Raw genomic sequence first — 18,316 nt, forward strand, 5'->3', positions numbered from 1 at the left:
CTTCTATCATGTTTATTCTTCATGTCTTAAACAGTTTCTAACATATATTGTTTTATGTGCTAATGTTGATAACCTGTAGCCAGTCAGACTAATAAAGTAATAATTAGGTGATTTCTCATATTGCAATAAATGTACTTCAGACACAACACTTGGCGGCGTCTTTGATGCTTGCATCAATGAATTTCCTTGTAGATTTCTGTAATTTAAATGAAAATATTCTACTGGCTGGTGATGAAAAGGTCCACATCGGAGATTTAGAAGATTTCTCAGAATCGGGCATTTTTAACGAGATGTTATGATTTTAATGAAGATAATCTAAATTGTTTTAATCAAAATTAGAAAATATGAGCAGTATCAATAATGTAGGTGGGATATAAATTGAAATTTGTAAAAATGAAAATCTTAGAATTCAAAATGGTCGCTTTGGTCGAGATAAAGACATATATAAATATATGAAATAGGCTCATAGGATTGAACTCTTATCCCAACAATAAAACTATTTTTTACAGTTTTTAAAGAAAAATTGTGTCGAATAATGCGACATCAAGTAATGTCTCAAAATTTGTTCTTTTGTATTGATTACATTATGATTGGATGTTTTGCTGTTGTGCATGCCATGACAAAACATTACCTCCTTTCACACGTATCCATGTATGAGTATTTTCCATAGGTGATAGAGTAACTAGTTATAATTCATCCATCAAAATACATTTGAAATATTGCACAAAACTTCAGCTACATTACAAAATTCAATTTAAATGCTTAGGTGTCAGTCTTTTACATACAAAATAGTAATTTCAATGTCCCAAATGCAATAAAACTGCATGTTTTTAGTAAAAGTTACTTTCATTTAGCATTTGATGTATTTTAATTTCTAAAATTACGTTACTTAAGGCTAAATTTTACACTATCTGTCTATTTACAATGAGAGAACTGATTTTTAGCATATTCCTTTCTAGAAAATCTTTTTATTACTGGCTTCACAAAGATATCAAATGCATAATTAAATTTAGTTCTACCTGCCTTGCTGTTTTACACGATAGCATGACAAATTTCGAAGAAAAAAAATCATAATATTACATGAAAGCCAAGCGGGTTTTTACGGTTTTACTTTTATCTTTAGTACATGTATCTTTGTACTAACTTTTGCAGACGACAAATTCCTTATTTCTAAAAGCCCGTTTGATGTTCAAAAAATGTTAAAAATAATTAAGTGCGTATTATTAAATATGCAAAATAAAAATTAATACTGAAAAAGAGCAAAGTTATTTTTTTTTTCAGAATGTGCAATATGTATTTTAAGCGCTGCAAATAATGTAAATTAGTGAACTCTAGCAAAAGTGCAATACGGGAGAATCAGGCAGATTTAGATAAAAAGGTTACGCGTATCGTAAAATACTGTACAAAGTTAGTTCTATCTTATCCGTATAAATACTCTTGTAAACAAAATCATGTCAGTGAACGTTCATTCGAATGGCTTCATCGTGTAAAGTGCACTGGTCAAAGTGGAATACGTATACATCAAAACATTACACTAGATTAACTTGTTCTGAGTTCTAGCTGAAATCAGAAAACACAACTAAACCACTGACAGTCACATAATGAAATAACACGAGAATTACACTTGAATTTCTTCCATCACCATTTGGGTACACATAAAATACGTTGAGAAAAAAGAAAATATGCAGAGAAAAGCAAACGGGTCCAAAAGTTTAAATTCTAATTTCACAATGTATACATTACAAAAGTAAGTTTCAGTCATTCCTTTTCATTTATTTTGTAGCAAGTCCACTAATGCATGGTCTGAACCAGATCGGAAACGGCTTGTGTGGAAACCGGTTTACATTGACATCTGAGAATCCAGTAGCCATAATGTAGGTTTCTGTGTCGCGTATTGTCTCGCAGCCATCGAAGAACATCTGCTGTACTGGATTCATTACACACTGAAACGTCCACGCCCAAGACTTCTTGTCCTCGTATGCCACATGCTCCAAGAATACGTACTTCCCGCCCTACAAAATACGTTATAATGATACTTTCTAATTTAAAGCAAATATTATAAATGATTGAACAATAAATTTAATTTGTCCAATAGTAAAACACAAACTGGCTTATCAAAGTCTGAACACTATTTGAAAACGAACTGTATACCTGAACTGCTTCCTAATGCGCATAATGTACGTAATGACATTTCTTATCTGACTAGAGTGCGCTGTTTATATTCGAACAATTACATAATTTGCATGTGTATGTACAAATGTACAAAAGATAAATGTACTTGAACGTACATATTGTTTCGTTTTGTATTTTAATTTGGATATTTCTTTCAGACGTTTAAGATTTAAAAATTATACGAAAACTGTAGATCAGACAAGATTGACAAATCTTCAGTAAATGGAGGGTGTTGAACAAGTACACATCCGTGAATTATTTTAGTTTAATTAGACATTTCCGAATGAAGACGAAGTGGAGAGTGAACACCTATGACGATAGATTTTTCACGGCGACTATCTCAACATTACTTTATTATACTATGCGCTGAATGGTGATATGACTGGCTTATTATGTCACCACTATGCGGTGTGGATGTAGATTTGGCTTCGTCTGTTCTTCGGTCCGTCTATCCGTCAGAGAAAATTTGTAATACATGTATCGCTGGAAGAAGAAATTGTGTGGGAATGTTATTCAACATTAGGAGTTGCACACCCAAGACTTTTGCACATCTGAGCCTAAAGTGAGCTATTGTTTTAGTGCTGTGTTTGATGCCCATCCTCGTCTGTCGTATTTCACAATTTCACTATTAGCACTCTAGTGGTTACAATTCTAGTCCAATCATAATGAAACTTAATGCTGTGTAGAAAATTTCGACAAAGTTTGACAGTAGGTTATTATGTGACGAGGTCAGATCATAGAAAAACCTTGGTAACATTCTATATTCCATTTTTTTCTACTAGATCTATATACGACCTGGCCAGAATAAGTCTTAATAAAATCTACATTACGTTGAAACTAGATTATCTATAGGTCATTAAGTGAAGTTATAAAAAACATCGTTAACCCATATTTTCGATCTTTAAAAAAGTCTGGTTAGAATATTTAACATTATAAAGTCTAGATACAGTTTGGGAGTTTTCTGGGATTAAAAACGGGTTCACGAGGCTATACCATAGAAAATAAAACATTGTTAATACTGTAGTGGCAATATGTTCTATTGAACCTTATGAAACCGGATCAAAATGTATGCTGACTTTGAAACGGGGTAAAAATCTAGGTCATTGAGCCAAATAACTAAAAAACCTTGTACCCACCAAAAAACCTTGTAAACACTAAACAGACTAAATTATTGACCTGATTTATATGAAACACAGTCATGATATTTGCCACAATCAATTCAAAATAAAGTTTGAAACTTGGTCATCTAACGTTAAAAGGTAGGAAAGTAAAATAAATCATAGAAAAAACATTCTTAACACTCCAGATGTCACATTTATACATGAATACTTGTAAATATAGAAAAAGTGTATCTGGAATCTGATATATCATAGAAATCTTTTGTGTCCGACATTTTGTTAAGACAATGATTCTGACCAACGATCGGGCGATAATTGTTCAAAGCAAAAACTGCTTACGTAGGACGACGACCACGGAGATAAACTGAGCGGTCATACTATCACACACTGATACCTTGTATCAGATGCACGACGTGTAATGCTGAAGAACATTTCTAATTAAGTGTAATGATATTAAACCACAAAGTTTTGGTGATATGTATACAACAAATGTTCTTTGCTCAAGAAAGCCAAATCTATATCCCAGACAAGTTGTTTTGCGAATGAGGGGTGGTATTTTAAATGATATCTTCTTTGCAGATACACACACGTTATGCACAAACTATTATTATTTTTAAGAATCGAGGAAAATCTCTGCGCTGTAGTGATCAATAAGTTTCATGAAGATCAATCAATGGATGACATTGTTCAGTAGAAATTAATGAATTTTAAAACAATTAAAGGGCAATAATTCAGCAGTTACTAAAGAGATTCTGATGGAAGATACGCATGCATCACCGTCGTTCAGTGATCTATATAAATTGTGTATTAAATTTCATGAAACTCCATCAATAAGTTACTTTGTTATGTTGGAATGTACAGACTGTAAAATAATTAAAGGGCAATAACTCTGGTTAATAAATAGATCCTTACAAAATTGGTGAGCCACTACCCTATAGTTACTTAGATACCGTCTAAGAAATCAAGGGGAAATAATTTACATTTACAGGGTAAACTTGTTTGTTTGTTTGTTTTTGGTTTAACGCCGTTTTTCAGTCATGTAACGGCGTGTAGTTAACCTAACCAGTGTTCCTGGATTCTGTACCAGTACAAACCTGTTCTCCGCAAGTAACTGCCAACTTCCCCACATGAATCAGAGGTGGAGTACTTATGATTTCAGACACAATGTCGTTTATCAAATAGTCACGGAGAACATACGTCCCGCCCTAGGATCGGACTCACGACCCCGCGATTCGTAGACCAACGCTCTACCTACTTAACTAAGCGGGCGGGCTTTTACAGGGTAAAGGGAGTAATGCTATTATATGAATAAATATCATGTGCTACTTAACTATTATGTTTGGTAATTCTAGCAGAACTACTTATTGAATTAAAAGCATTTTCATTTTTTTTTACCAAATCGAGGGAAAAACTCTGCTTTTAAGAAGTTGTAATACTACGGCAACACCAAAATATTAAGACGAACCTTATCATTATTTTAGGCATGTATTTTCGTCTGCACATAATATTATTTAAATTTTGAGATGCCCCCCCCCCCCTTAAAATATCGATCGTCCTAGGTGTCCACAGTCCACTTCGACTTAATTCGCAAATGTCTATTACTAAGTTGACAGGAAGTTGAATAATGTGTCTGCGAAGATTTCCTCTGTTTCCCTATATAATATAAACCCAATGTACATTGTGATCAGGGAGGTATAGCCCAGGTGACGGGCTAGGGACATGGTCCCAGGTTTGACTGACAGCTATCAGGAGCTGAACTCAATAATCTTTGTTAAAAACTAGGCTGAAATACATTATAAATAAGAAATTGTGTTAACAGAGTTATAAACAGAACTGTTTTAAAAAGCGAATTGAATTTCATCTTTAAAATTCAACTGAACATTTATAAGAAACTATGCATTGTTCTTCGTAGGAAATAATTCTGTAAGAACTGTTAAACAGTGTTGTGTTTTAAAGAAAGCTTCAGATTCATCGGCCACTACGTTGCACTTTTTGGGGGATGTGGAGAGGGGCGGGGTGTGTAGGTTTTGGAACTGTAAGAGCCTACTCCATCCAAAATAATGATTTTTTCAATACAGCATCTACAGCATAGCATACCTGCTAAAATGTTTGTAAGCATTATTCTAATATGCTTCTCTCTATTAAAACACTCTTACGCTAGAATGACTTAACGGTAACGTGCTGTGACGTAAAAGTTTTTGTTGCGACCAAGAGCGCTTCTATATTTCATCTAGTGTTTTAGATTTAGAGCATATTAGAATCGAAATTACTGATAGCAAGAGAGTGTTTTAACACTATTTATACACTCGGGCGGTAAAACGTCGTATAAATAATTTCGCTCGGGCTGCGCCCTCGTGCAATTATTACGCCCGACGTATAACCATCGTGCATAAATAGTGCTAAAGCACTCTTTTGCTATAAATTATTTCTTAAAGGCCAAGATTTTGGCAGTGGGCCAAGAGATTTTTGTCTTCACCAGCACAGTTGGGGGGCGAATGGCCATCCCAGTATGGCTCCAATAAACAAGGTATATTGTTTATTGGAGAGTCAGTCTACCTTACAAGTGTATCTATTAGTGAGACGGGGAAACAATGTAATTCATTTTAAATTAATGAATAATTGACAACTTTTAAAGTTATACTAGTTTTTTTTTTTTGCATTTCTATGTAAAATATATATTTTTTGTTCAAACACAATAATAAAATAATCAGAAACGTATTTTAACAATAATGAAATAATGAGAAACTTACTTAAAGAAACATGCAAGTTTTTATTTTTTCAAATTCTGTCTGGAGAATTGTGAAAAATGTGACTTTCACTCATCTAAAGCTTGCAGAATACTGTAAATAACAATTTTTTAAATTGAAAACTGAAAAGAGTTTCAAAGTTACAAAGCAAAGCATAAAAGAGTCCCTTTTGACAACATACTGAAAATGAAAATTGAGTATAGATGGAACAGAATAATTTTATATTCAAATAATGTTGATTACATAAATACATGAAAATCAATTTCCAAACCGAAAATTATTGTTTGTCAGCACAAACAACTCAGGAAGTTTTCACTATACTTGTGTCTTATTATCATTATTATTTTCAATATTATTACTGTATCTTTTATCATCCTGTATGTAATATAATAATAATAATAATGATATACCAATGATAATATGATAAAAATAATAAAATAATAATAATAATAATGATGATGATGATGATGATAATAATAATAATTATGATTATTTCTATTATTATTATTATTATTATTATTATATTAAAGTAATAGTTATTATCATCCACATAATATCAAAATAATAATTATTATTATTATCATTCCACATTTACTGAAGCAAAATTAATTTCTTTCAACTCCACTGCACACATCTTCATGGTCTAGTTGGGGTCCCTGCTGTGCTAATTGCCCTCTAATCAGTTGCTATTACATAATCGCTGATAAGCAGCAGATAAGATGGGAGTTGTATATTGGATGGGGGGGGGGGGGGGGGGGGGCACTTATATAATAGTGAATCTAGGCCTTTAAATAAGTCAAAATAAATACCTGTCGCAGAACTCGTTTGATTTCTTGCAGACACTTCTTCATATCTTTAACAGAACACAAAACGAAAGTGCACACTACAATGTCAAATATTTCATTTTCGAATGGCAAAGCTTCTGCATATCCATGTACTAAATCTACGGAGATCGAATTTTCTTCCTTTTTGATGTTTTCAGTTGCGTAACTATCAAAGTGTTGATTTGGATCTAGGCAAATCACCTTAGAATTTGCCGGGTAGAAGGACAAATTAGGAGCTGTGCCAGATCAAACTTCAAGTATCGTCAGATTTTTCTTCTGTTGATTTTTATAATCATGTAGAAACTGAAACAGCCGGGTCTTCTCGTCTTTTAATCCTTCTTTAATACTTTCGCAGATTTTATTAAAGATCCACGCAAAGTATAGCCTATAGCTATTGTACACTATTTTTTCACGAAAATACCAAATTATTCCTAAAATCGTAAATACGAGCGCGGTTTTGCAGGAAAAAAAACTTTGAATTTCTTCGGTTTCCATTGTCTAGTTAAGAATACGTTTACTCCTAAACTATGTCTACACTATCCGCTGGACACAGTTGTTATACTATCGTTCCTATTAAGTACGTGTTTGCATTCAATGCATGCATGATTAATGATTATTTGTTTGTTTGTTTTGGGTTTAACGCCGTTTTACAACAGTTTTTCAGTCATGTAACGGCGGGACATGCATGATTATGGTATTAAAGCGAGGCGCGTGTGTAGTGATCATGCAGATTGTGCGTAAGAGCAGATTAATGCTATAAATATTTCTGAGAGCTGATTATTGTCGTGAGGGTGTCCTCTCATTGATTGCAAAGTGCTTGTCCCTCAAAGCTACTATAGGTTAGAATCCAGTGTATGATATATTACCTGCACGACACTGAAATAACTTATGAAGGAGTCTGATGTTTTTTTTCAGCTAACTGTAGCTGGAAATTTTCTGTACATTGTGTCGGCTTCACAACAGAAAAGTAACCATTCGTATTTAGATGCCTCTTAGAAGCAAGGCATAGGTTTCTACATGTATTTATTGACATGTAAGTATTTGTAACGACACAAAGTCTGCTCAGATATTATTGGAACTTGGAGCTACAGGTTTTGGTCTTGCAAACGCTTATTGTTTCATTTCAGAGAATATTCGCAGCAAATAGAGTGAACATCTGTTCAGAGATGGAAGATTAACGGGCTGAATACGAAACATTTTAGAGCTATGGAGTTGAGTCCTGTGGTTGACCAATTATGAGGTACAAATGCTAGGAAAATTGAATTCCCTTGATAGATTCATATGTGAAATGGGTTCTTCACTTACCCTATTTATATTTGACCTGCAATTGAGCCAGTATTACGATAGGATTTTACTATTAAAACTACCTTATACGCCTAACATCTCCAATTCCTGGCTCCCGGCTTTTTCATTCAGTTACAAAGAGCAAGCCATCAACCTAACAAATATAGTAGCTTGTTTATGAAAGTGACCAATCAAAAGCTGGCTTAGAAAAACTATATTGCCCCCATAAGTCTGTTGTCATAAAGAGCTCAATGACACTTAAAGGATAAATCTATCGCAAGTAGAATATTGCATCAATCGCAATTCCCTTATTGCAGAAATAGCCTTAACAGTTAGGAAAACTTTGGATAACTGAGCCAGTTGAGCACTTAGAAGCTTGCGTATTTGAAACAAATGTCATTAGGATCTCAATACTGGAAGTATTTCAGGGACTGGATACATGTTTCATATACATGAGAAACACTTGGCATTCGGGGTAATCACAAACATTTCCCACCTTTTCGGCCTTGATTTTGGTCTGATTTATACTCATTTATTTTAAATATATTGTAAAACAAGTTATTTCAACTTAGATAAATTATCCTCGACGCCTCTTTCCTGATGATATCCATCGCCGTGAGTGTACGAGAGAGGGGAAGCCTATTTCCCTTTAAATGCTGAGCGCCAAGCAAGGAAATTTCTGGTACCATTCTTACATCTTTAGTATAACGCAGACATGGATTGAACCCAAGACCTCCTAAAGTGGAGCGGTGGTGTAGTGGTTAAGGTGTAGGCCGATCAACCCGGGGGTCGTGGGTTCGAGTCCGATTGGGGTCGCGACCACGCCTTCTCATATGAGACTAGTACTGGCTTTTCCAGGAAGCGGACTCGAGAGTAGTTCCAAGATTAATGCAAGTTGTAGTTGAGTATAATGGCCATATGGCATACATTCACTTGCATTTAACTCAAGTATCTACTAATCTATGCAATCTGATTGGTGTAGCCAAGACATTCACACATCTATGAACTCCTAATATACTGGAATGACGGACTACTTTTGATCAGTCGTCTCTAATAAATACATTCGAATAGCTGAATTCGCGATTGACTGTATTCGAGAATATCGGCAAAGTAATATCTTCGCGAATATTATTAAAATTTCTTGATTTGAAAGAATACAGGGTTATGGAGACGACGTATGTTAGGCTACTGACGGACGCAGCCTCTTTCTAAGAATAATGCAGGGAATAATTGAGTATAATGGTCGTATGGCTATCCGGAGATTACATTCATAAGCATATAATTGCAGTTTCCAATAATCTAAGCAATCTGATTCGTTTAGTCAAGGCGTTCACACATCTATGATTCCTAATAAATCCTAATAACGGATTATTTTTCACCCGTTAACATAGCGAAATGATTCGTTTCCTTCTATTGTTGATGCTTGCATAATTGACTTATGAAGTCACTTAATAATTTTGTCATTAGTTTCAATAGCACAGTTTCTTATGTAAACAATACATCGATGATATGCATTGTAAATTTTAATTTATCTTGACTTCCAGGATGCAGCTTAGCAGCAAGCACTTTTAACGTAAGCTATATGCGCCATTTTTCAGTTCATTACAAATAAAATAAATACACATTCAAAGTTTTAACGGACAAATTCGCGTTGCGCAGTTGATTGTCATTTCTAAAATAATGCTACTGATGTATTTGTTTTAAATTCACATGTCGTTCCGTTCGCAAATATTAAAAGCATAACGAATATCACATATCTGTAGTATGTTTTTCACAGACAAAAATTATGGTTTCCAGTTAATAGAAAGCGAAAACAAAGGCTGCTATAAAGGATATTTTTTTTTTATTTCTAGATGGGGGAGGGAAACCTAATAATGTCTACAAGAAGATCTTTTTGAAGGATAGATTGCAAACAATTTATTAGCAGACTTGGTTTGATTGCTCTCTTTACTCAGGGGAAACAAACTTGTTTATAGAATGCATGCAATTGAATGGAGTAAACACTGTATGTCAGTGTCAAACGTAATCTTAGCTATGTCAGTTAAATGCATCGGAATATAAATCTGTCTGTGTTTTATCATCCATTTAATTGTCCTCAAAATGTTTTCTTTGATTGTCTTATGATTCTAGACATTTGTGTAATTATTTTGACACATATAAATTGACAGCAAAGGTTCTTCTCTTTGCGTCAATAGGTTCAGTATCAAAATATCTACCTAGTGAAATTCTGTTGGTTTTAATTTTTGAGGAAATATTCGTCTGTTTGTTGATATAGTTAACTACAGAAATTGTATTGCTTCCCCAGTGCATTTCCTGCCTTGATAATTATAAACACATGTATTTTTATTTTCAAGTCAAAATCACAGCTGTAATTATTGTTAATATGCATGAACATTTTGCGCAGTTGTCTTATTTTTTTTCCAAATATTGTACACAGGATCATATATTATTTTTTGCTGAAATATCATATTTTTCAGAAAGTGACCCTGTAACATTTTTGTCCGGTTTTGAACTTTGATGCTGTTTTCTGCAAATATGTCTAAAATTAGTAGTGCGTACTCGAAGTTTATACTTTTTGTTTCACAGCCTACTCACTATAGAGTAACATAAGAAAGTAAAATTACAGGAGATAAAATAAATTTTCTTTCAGGGGTGTGTAATGAAACACAGAGGTATTAAGAAGTTCAAACACAAGAAATGTTAAAAAATACTTGTGTAAGACGCGAAATAGGGAGCGGTAGTGCGTGAAAGGTAAGGAGGAGGACCAGTATTGGCACATTATTTCCCGATTGATCTTCCCCCTTTAGCTGCATTCCCTGGCACTAACATTGTTTTTCGTAAACGGTTTTTGAATACACTGCTTTACTATTCTTTTTTCTAACATGTTTCTTTTTAAAGCCTTAATCAGAGAAAAGATAAAAACCAATAATGTGACGACGTCCTTACAATAATGCGACCTCGTCGGCTACGTAAAATGACGTAATAACACTTGGCGTACTTTTTGCCCGTCATTATTGATTCAAATTTTCAACAAACATGCAGATCTAGAAAAAAAAAACTCGTGACAAGCAAAAATACGTTGACACGGAAATTCTTTGTATTTGGTTAAAATGGCAAACTAAATCTGTAAATGTAAAAGAGTTATATATTAATCTAAAAGCGAAATAAGGGCATTCAAATGCCTAAAAAATCTCATAAATTCACGCAGATGAGGCCATTAAGTCAAAGTTAATGAGCATTATCCGTAGTCTAATTCATATTTGTAAACACTTGAACGATAAAACGAGAAACTGCTAACTCAAAGGACGCTTGCATGGAACTCATTTATCACGTATAAATTCTTCCTAGAATTGACTGCTGCCCCCCCCCCTCCCCTGGAAATATGTTCACAATTAAGTATTTGTAGTATTATGTTCGTTTTGCTTCAAGTTTTGCACCAATATTTTTAATAAAACATAAAATGGTTCTGAAATTCATTTATATTGGCATCAATTAGTGTAGCCCGCCCGCTTAGCTCAGTAGGTAAGAGCGTTGGTCTACGGATCGCGGGGTCGCGAGTTCGATCCTCGGGCGGGGCGTATGTTCTCCGTGACTATTAGATAAACGACATTGTGTCTGAAATCATTAGTCCTCCACCTCTGATAATTCATGTGGGGAAGTTGGCAGTTACTTGCGGAGAACAGGTTTGTACTGGTACAGAATCCAGGAACACTGGTTAGGTTAACTGCCCGCCGTTATATGACTGAAATACTGTTGAAAAACGGCGTTAAACCCAAAACAAACAAACAAAATCAATTAGTGTAATATACTTTGTTTTGTGTATCCAGGTGACATTTTAAACTTTACTGAAGAAAAAGTCCCGACATCTGTTATTTACCCATATCTTAAATAACTGAAAATAAATTTTACACACTTTGCGTCTTGATTCTTGGTAAATTGCCAGTTATACAAAGAAGAAAGTCAAGCACTGCATATTCTACGTTAAACAACGACACGGACCGGTAAACAAGCATTATGACGTCCGATTCATTACTACTCGAATAAATAAAGCCCAACATACTTTTTACCAATGTATGTGTAAGAATGAAAACAATTAATGGTCATCTAATTTATCACGGTTCAGAGTTCAGATGCCTAGATATTAAACCACTCGAGCTAACGCCATTGTGGTTTAATTCTTGCGCATCTGAACTTAAACCGAGATAAATTAGACAACAAACCACTCGATGGCTTTAACTATCTGTTAATTAATGTGTGTTTTATAAACATAGGCAAAAAAACAAACACAAACAACAACAATTGTCTGCTGAAATGGTATTCATCCGTTTCCTTAAGTACAGTGTAAGGACATCGCTGTGTCCCGCTCCCTTAGCTAGCAATAGGAGTGATACTTGAAATTGCATTTTGGCACCATTTTTTCGCGTTTTTCCATGGGATTATCGCATACTCATCCCTCGGATCTATGGTCGATGGAACCATAGTATGATCGCATCGTATTTCCGCTTCGTATTATCACAGTTTCATCCTTTCTACCTTAGAGCGATAGGACAAAATAAAATGGTTCGATATTGATATCACAAATTTGCATAGCAATATTGTATTTTTCCCTAGACCATGCCAAACTGATCTAGAGCTCTTCGCAACGTCCTCATCACAATTTCATCCTTGAGAAAAAGAAATAAAATTCACTCGCTCGCATGGCAGACAAAATAGAAAAGACCGATACAAATGTAACAGCAAACAGTTTACGGATTTTAAAGCTGCTTTAATTAAGTGACACAACCTGTTAATATATAAACCTTTTCTCCTTTCACGTTCTTTCAGAACAGATTGTTTCGTTGTTATCATAATAATACAGAACCGACCACTTCTAAATATAAAGTTGTCACCTAAGCAGTATAGAAAGAAATGCACAGAACGCAATCAAGATCTTAATAGCTGACGTGGCTTGACTGAGTCTGTTTATTAGAGGTAATGGAATGTGCAACACACGACATACACCTAGCGCCAGCTTAAACAGATTCTAGTAGAGTAAAGCTTGATGTACCCCATGATCGCAAAGGATCAGGAAGTATGACATCACTTGAGTTCAAGTACAGGGTGACATTAACAGCCCCTACCACTTGCTGTTGTGATAAAAAAGTTCACAAAATCTTTCAGATGATCAATAAGCATAATAAAAACAGTCTCGGTTTGAATCCGACTATTATGAGAGATAATGAAATGTGAAAAACCAACCACACCCCCTAGCACCTGCTCTTCGGAATTCTATCATAAAAATGAATCTGAATGTGTTCAGTCTGTAAAAATTACAATACTGCAAAATGACAGGAATTTTAATGCCTAAGTGGTTTGAATAGTTGAATCACTAGCCCATAGTAACGAGAGGGCCATGATGGCCCTATATCGCTCACCTGAGTTTAGTTGGTTGTTTGAAAAGTTAAAAATGTCTGCTAAAAAGGGTTCAAGCTTAACCATTTGAATAAACTTGATAATGATCCATGCTACGATGCTGACCAAATTCTAACCAGATTATTCGAGGTAAGTATTAAAACCTGTATGAAAAATTAAACATGTGGCTCAGATATCTTTGTTAAAGCTTTAAAAACATAAAAGTAGATGAGAAGGTCATGGTAAAGATTATTCAAGATAACTACTGAAATCTGTATGGCAAATTATACAGATGGTCCAAATTTCTTTGCTGTAGCTTAAAAACGAGACAGTAGGTCAGTAGGGGTCAAGGTAAAGAATATTAAAGATGAGTATTGAAATCTATATCAAAAGTTATACACGTTGTCCAAAATTCTATGCTGTACCTTTAAAAACAAGAAAGTATGTCAGTAGGTCAAATTAAGGGATATTCAAGATTATTATTGAAATTTGTACCACAAATTATACAGATGGTCAAAACCTCTTTGCTTAGCTTAAAAAAAGAAAGTAGGTCAGAACGTCAGGGTTAAAAGTATTTAAGATGGGTACTGAAATCTGTATCAAAAGTTCTATATGTAATCCAAATTTCTATGCTGTACCTCAAACATAGGAAAGTAGGTCAGCAGGTCATGGATAAGACTATTTTAGTTGAGTTTTAACATCTGTATCGAAAAGTGTACATGTGGTCCGGTCCTAATCTCTATGCTGAAGTCTGTAAAACATGAAATTAGGTCAGTAGGTCACGAATAAAACTATTCAAGAGGAGTATTGAAATCTGTATCATACATTATACTTGTCCAAATTCCTTTTTCATTCCTTCAAAAATACGTCTATGTAAAAAGGACCATCTGGCCTATATTGACCCCAGGGTAATGATTTGAACAATCTTGGTAGAGAACCACCAGGGCATGCCACATGCCAAATATCTGAGCTCTGGGTCTTACGGTTTTAGGAAAGAATTGTGTAAATGTTTCCCTATATAAGCCAATGTAAAATCTGTTGACTCCGGAGTGCAGTCAATTTTGACCCCAGGGTCATGATTTGACAAAACTTGATAGTTGGCATCTATACAATACCAAATACCAAATATCTAAGCCTTTTGGTTCTGGGTAAGAAGATTTTAAAAGAATTTTTCTATGTTAGTCAAAGTAAAACAAGGGACCACCGGTCGTGGCATGTATTGACCCCAGGTCATGATTTAATGTCTTGGTAAAGAACCGATCGAGCATGCCACACACTAACTATTTAAGCTGTGGGCCTTATGGTCTAAGACAAGATTTTTTAAAGGTTTTTCCTTATTCAAAATATGGAAGTAGAAACTAGGTCGCTCAACTCGTCAAAAACGAAAATGTTGCAGGCTCGGTTTGATTCAGTCTGTTCATGGACAGTAATGGAAATGGATGCTATAGCCCCGGGTTGAGCAGAACTCGACATTTACACATGCTACAAGTATAAAAAACTATTTAGAGACATTCGTAGATGTGTTCATACGGTGGTGCACATGGAACCTTCAATGATACACTAGGTGTAATTGCATGAAAAGCGACGTATAGTCCCCAGTTAAAATAATGGGTTTGCCCTAAACGAGAAACAATGGACAGAACTAAACAAACTGGAATTTAGAAAGGGAATTTGAGGTTATGGAGCCTGCATATCACAGGAACTGCAAAAAGATAAAATTAAAAAGCAGGCATTACATCAAAGGGGTGATTATATAATACCCTAAGCTAAGAAAGCCGGAATATTGTAACCACACACGCCAAAATGTTCAAGCTGAGAAACCAAATAGTACCAATAACACGACATAAAAGTCGTGCTGAACGATCTGAGAAGATCGAAAAATAACAGCCCTGATTTTAACCAAGTGATTAATTTTAGTCTATTTTCACCAAGTGTCAACGTGGCGGGGCCATTTTAACCCACGGGCAATCATTTGAACAATCTTGCAAAAGGACTACTACACAATCCTACATACCAAATAGCAAAGCCTATGCCATGTGATTTATAAAATAAGATTTTCAAAATATTCCCTATAGAAGTCTATATAAACCATGTGACCCTAAGGTGGCACCATGTTTGACCCTAGGGAGATAATTTGAACACTAGATGATGCAACATACCAAATATCAAAGCCCTAGGCAATTATGTCATCCCCAGTGCGGGACCATATTTGACCCTAGTGACATAATTCTTGGTAGAGGCTTATTAAATCCTGCTACGTAACAAACATCAAAACCCTAGGGCCTGTTGTTTTGGACAAGAAGATTTTCAAAGTTTTTCCCTATATAAGTCTATATAAACCATGTAACCCCAGAGTGGGGCTCTATTTGACCCTTGGGGGATAATTTGAACAATCGTGGTAGAAGACCACTAGATGATGCTACATACTAGACAAAGCCCTTGCCCCTGTGGTTTTTGACAATAAGATTTGATTTTCAAAGTTTTTTCCCCATTTAAGTCTATATAAATCATGTGTTTACCAGGGCGGAGTCATATTTGACCTAAGGGGGGTAATTAGAACAATCTTGGCAGAAGACCACTATATGATGCTAAATACTAGGTAATTTTGGACAGGAAAATTTTCAAAAGTTCTCCTTTCGGTTGCCATTGCAACCAGAGTTCTTTAAAATAAGACCATCAAAGGAAAATTCCTGTGAAGTTTCATCAAAGTTGGCCAGGTGGATTAGAAGGAGATGTTGTTTAAAGGAAAATGTTGACGAACGACGCACGGCGGACGACGGACAATCACTGACCACAATAGCTCACCTATGAGCACTTCGTGCTCAGATGAGCTAAAAAGCCTTAATGAAAATATTTGTTAGGAAAGACTTAATTACACCTGAATATTCTACCAAAGATTCCCTCCGTAAAGGAAGCATAATAGGCCGCGGATTTGGTGAAATAAGTTGATAGAATTCAGTGTTTTATTACTGTAGGCTATAAGGCTGAAAATATGGCCGAATTGTGCACTTTTTAGAAGAGTTTTGATCTTTATCTAATACAGTACAACTATCTATAACGGAACACTTTAAAAGAAGAACCCACCTCTACCAAGCCTTTTATGGTAAATAATAAGGGTCAGAGTTATGCCCCTTGAAATCATTTATAATAGGTATTAGTATAAAACACCCACCTTGTACTTTTTTTATGAAATACGAATTCCCAACATTTTATGCGAAATGTATGTCGGAGTAAATTATTAATCAGTCTGGGGGCTAAAAATTGAAAAAGATATGCATGTATGAGAGTTACGGCCCTTGAATTTGTAAAATTATAGAAAAATTGGACAACACTTATAATGGTACATTTAAAGTTTGATTTTTGAATAGTTTTGTTTAGCTATCTTTCAGAAAACGATGTTGTAAGTAGTAAATGACATGTTAATTAGTTGTGAAGCCCTATTTTTATGCCCCCGTTCTAAGGAGGAGTATATTGTTTTTCAGAAGTCGGTCGGTCTGTCTGTCGGTCTTTTAATATGTTGAACAATCGGTTTCCGGATGATAACTCAAGAACGCTTAAACCCAGGATCATGAAATTTGATAGGGAAGTTGGTCATAACAAGCAAATTTATTTTTATTGATTTTGAGGTCAGTAGATCAAGGGTCAAGGTCACAGTGACCGGGAATAATTAAACAGTTTCTTGACGATAATTTGGAAACGCTTGGTCCTAGAATCACGAAACTTGAAAGAAAGGTCGATCATGACTAGCAGATGACTTTTATTGATTTTGAGGTCAGTAGGTCAAAGGGCAATGTCACATTGACAAAGAACAGGTCTACAGTTTCCAGATGATAACTCAAGAATGCTTGTGCATAGGATTATGAAAGTCGGTAAGTGACCCGGAACATTTAAACAGTTTCTGGACAATAACTTGAAAACGCTTGGACCTAGAATCACGAAACTTAATAGAAAGGTTGATCCTGACCAGCAGATGACCACTACTGATACTCAGGTCATAGGTCAAAGGTCAAGGTCAAATTGACGAAGAACAGGTAACCGTTTCCAGATGACATCTCAATAGGGTTTTGGCATAGGATTTTGAAAGTTGATAAGGAGATCTGGCACGACAGCAGATGATCTCTGTCGATGTTGAGATCAGTAGGTCAAGATCACAGGGATCCAGAACAGTCAAACAGTTTCTGGACGATGACTTGAGAACCCTTAGGCCTAGAATCACGAAACTTTATCGGGTGGTTGATCATGACCAATAGATGACTTCTATTCATTTTGAGACCAGTAGGTCAAAGGTCAAGTTCACAGCGATCCGGAACAGTTGAAGCGTTTCCGAATCATAACTTGAGAACGCTTAGGATTAGAACCACGAAATTAACAAAACTTGATAGGGTGGTTGATCATGACCAGCAGATGACCCCTGTTGATTTTGAGATCAGTAGATCAAAGGTAAAACATTGACCCAGAACAGTTAAAATATTTTGTCAAATAACAAGAGAATGCTTTGGTCTAAAATCAGACTTGATCTAGAGGTCATTAATGACTGGTAAATGACCCTTTATTTTGATTTGATGTCAGTACGTCAAACGTTCAGTGCACAATGACCCAATAGGTTCTGTTCTTTGTGCAGTTACGGAATGCATCAAGGGGTGGAGGGGGGTGGGGGGGGGGTAGGATTTCGTGTTCTACGAGCTTTTTTCAATATTTCAATCTGTCTGTCTGTCCGTCTCTATACACTGTCTTTGGCTGTCAATGTCCGACACATATCAGATTCTTGCCTTCAGCAGCT

The 18,316-nt window shown here is 35.3% G+C and overlaps 1 long non-coding RNA gene across 1 annotated transcript; it reads right to left on the reverse strand.

Moving 5' to 3' along the window:
• Nucleotides 1-1,404: 1,404 nt before the first annotated feature.
• LOC123533548 (uncharacterized) lies at nucleotides 1,405-7,515 on the reverse strand. Its single transcript, XR_008366547.1, has 2 exons — nucleotides 6,847-7,515; nucleotides 1,405-2,012 (listed from the first exon to the last, which is right to left on the reverse strand). It is a non-coding gene; the product is annotated as an uncharacterized LOC123533548 (long non-coding RNA).
• Between the last annotated feature and the right edge of the window lie 10,801 nt (nucleotides 7,516-18,316).

Source organism: Mercenaria mercenaria, chromosome 12, assembly GCF_021730395.1.
Source record: "Mercenaria mercenaria strain notata chromosome 12, MADL_Memer_1, whole genome shotgun sequence".
Lineage (NCBI taxonomy): Eukaryota > Metazoa > Mollusca > Bivalvia > Venerida > Veneridae > Mercenaria > Mercenaria mercenaria.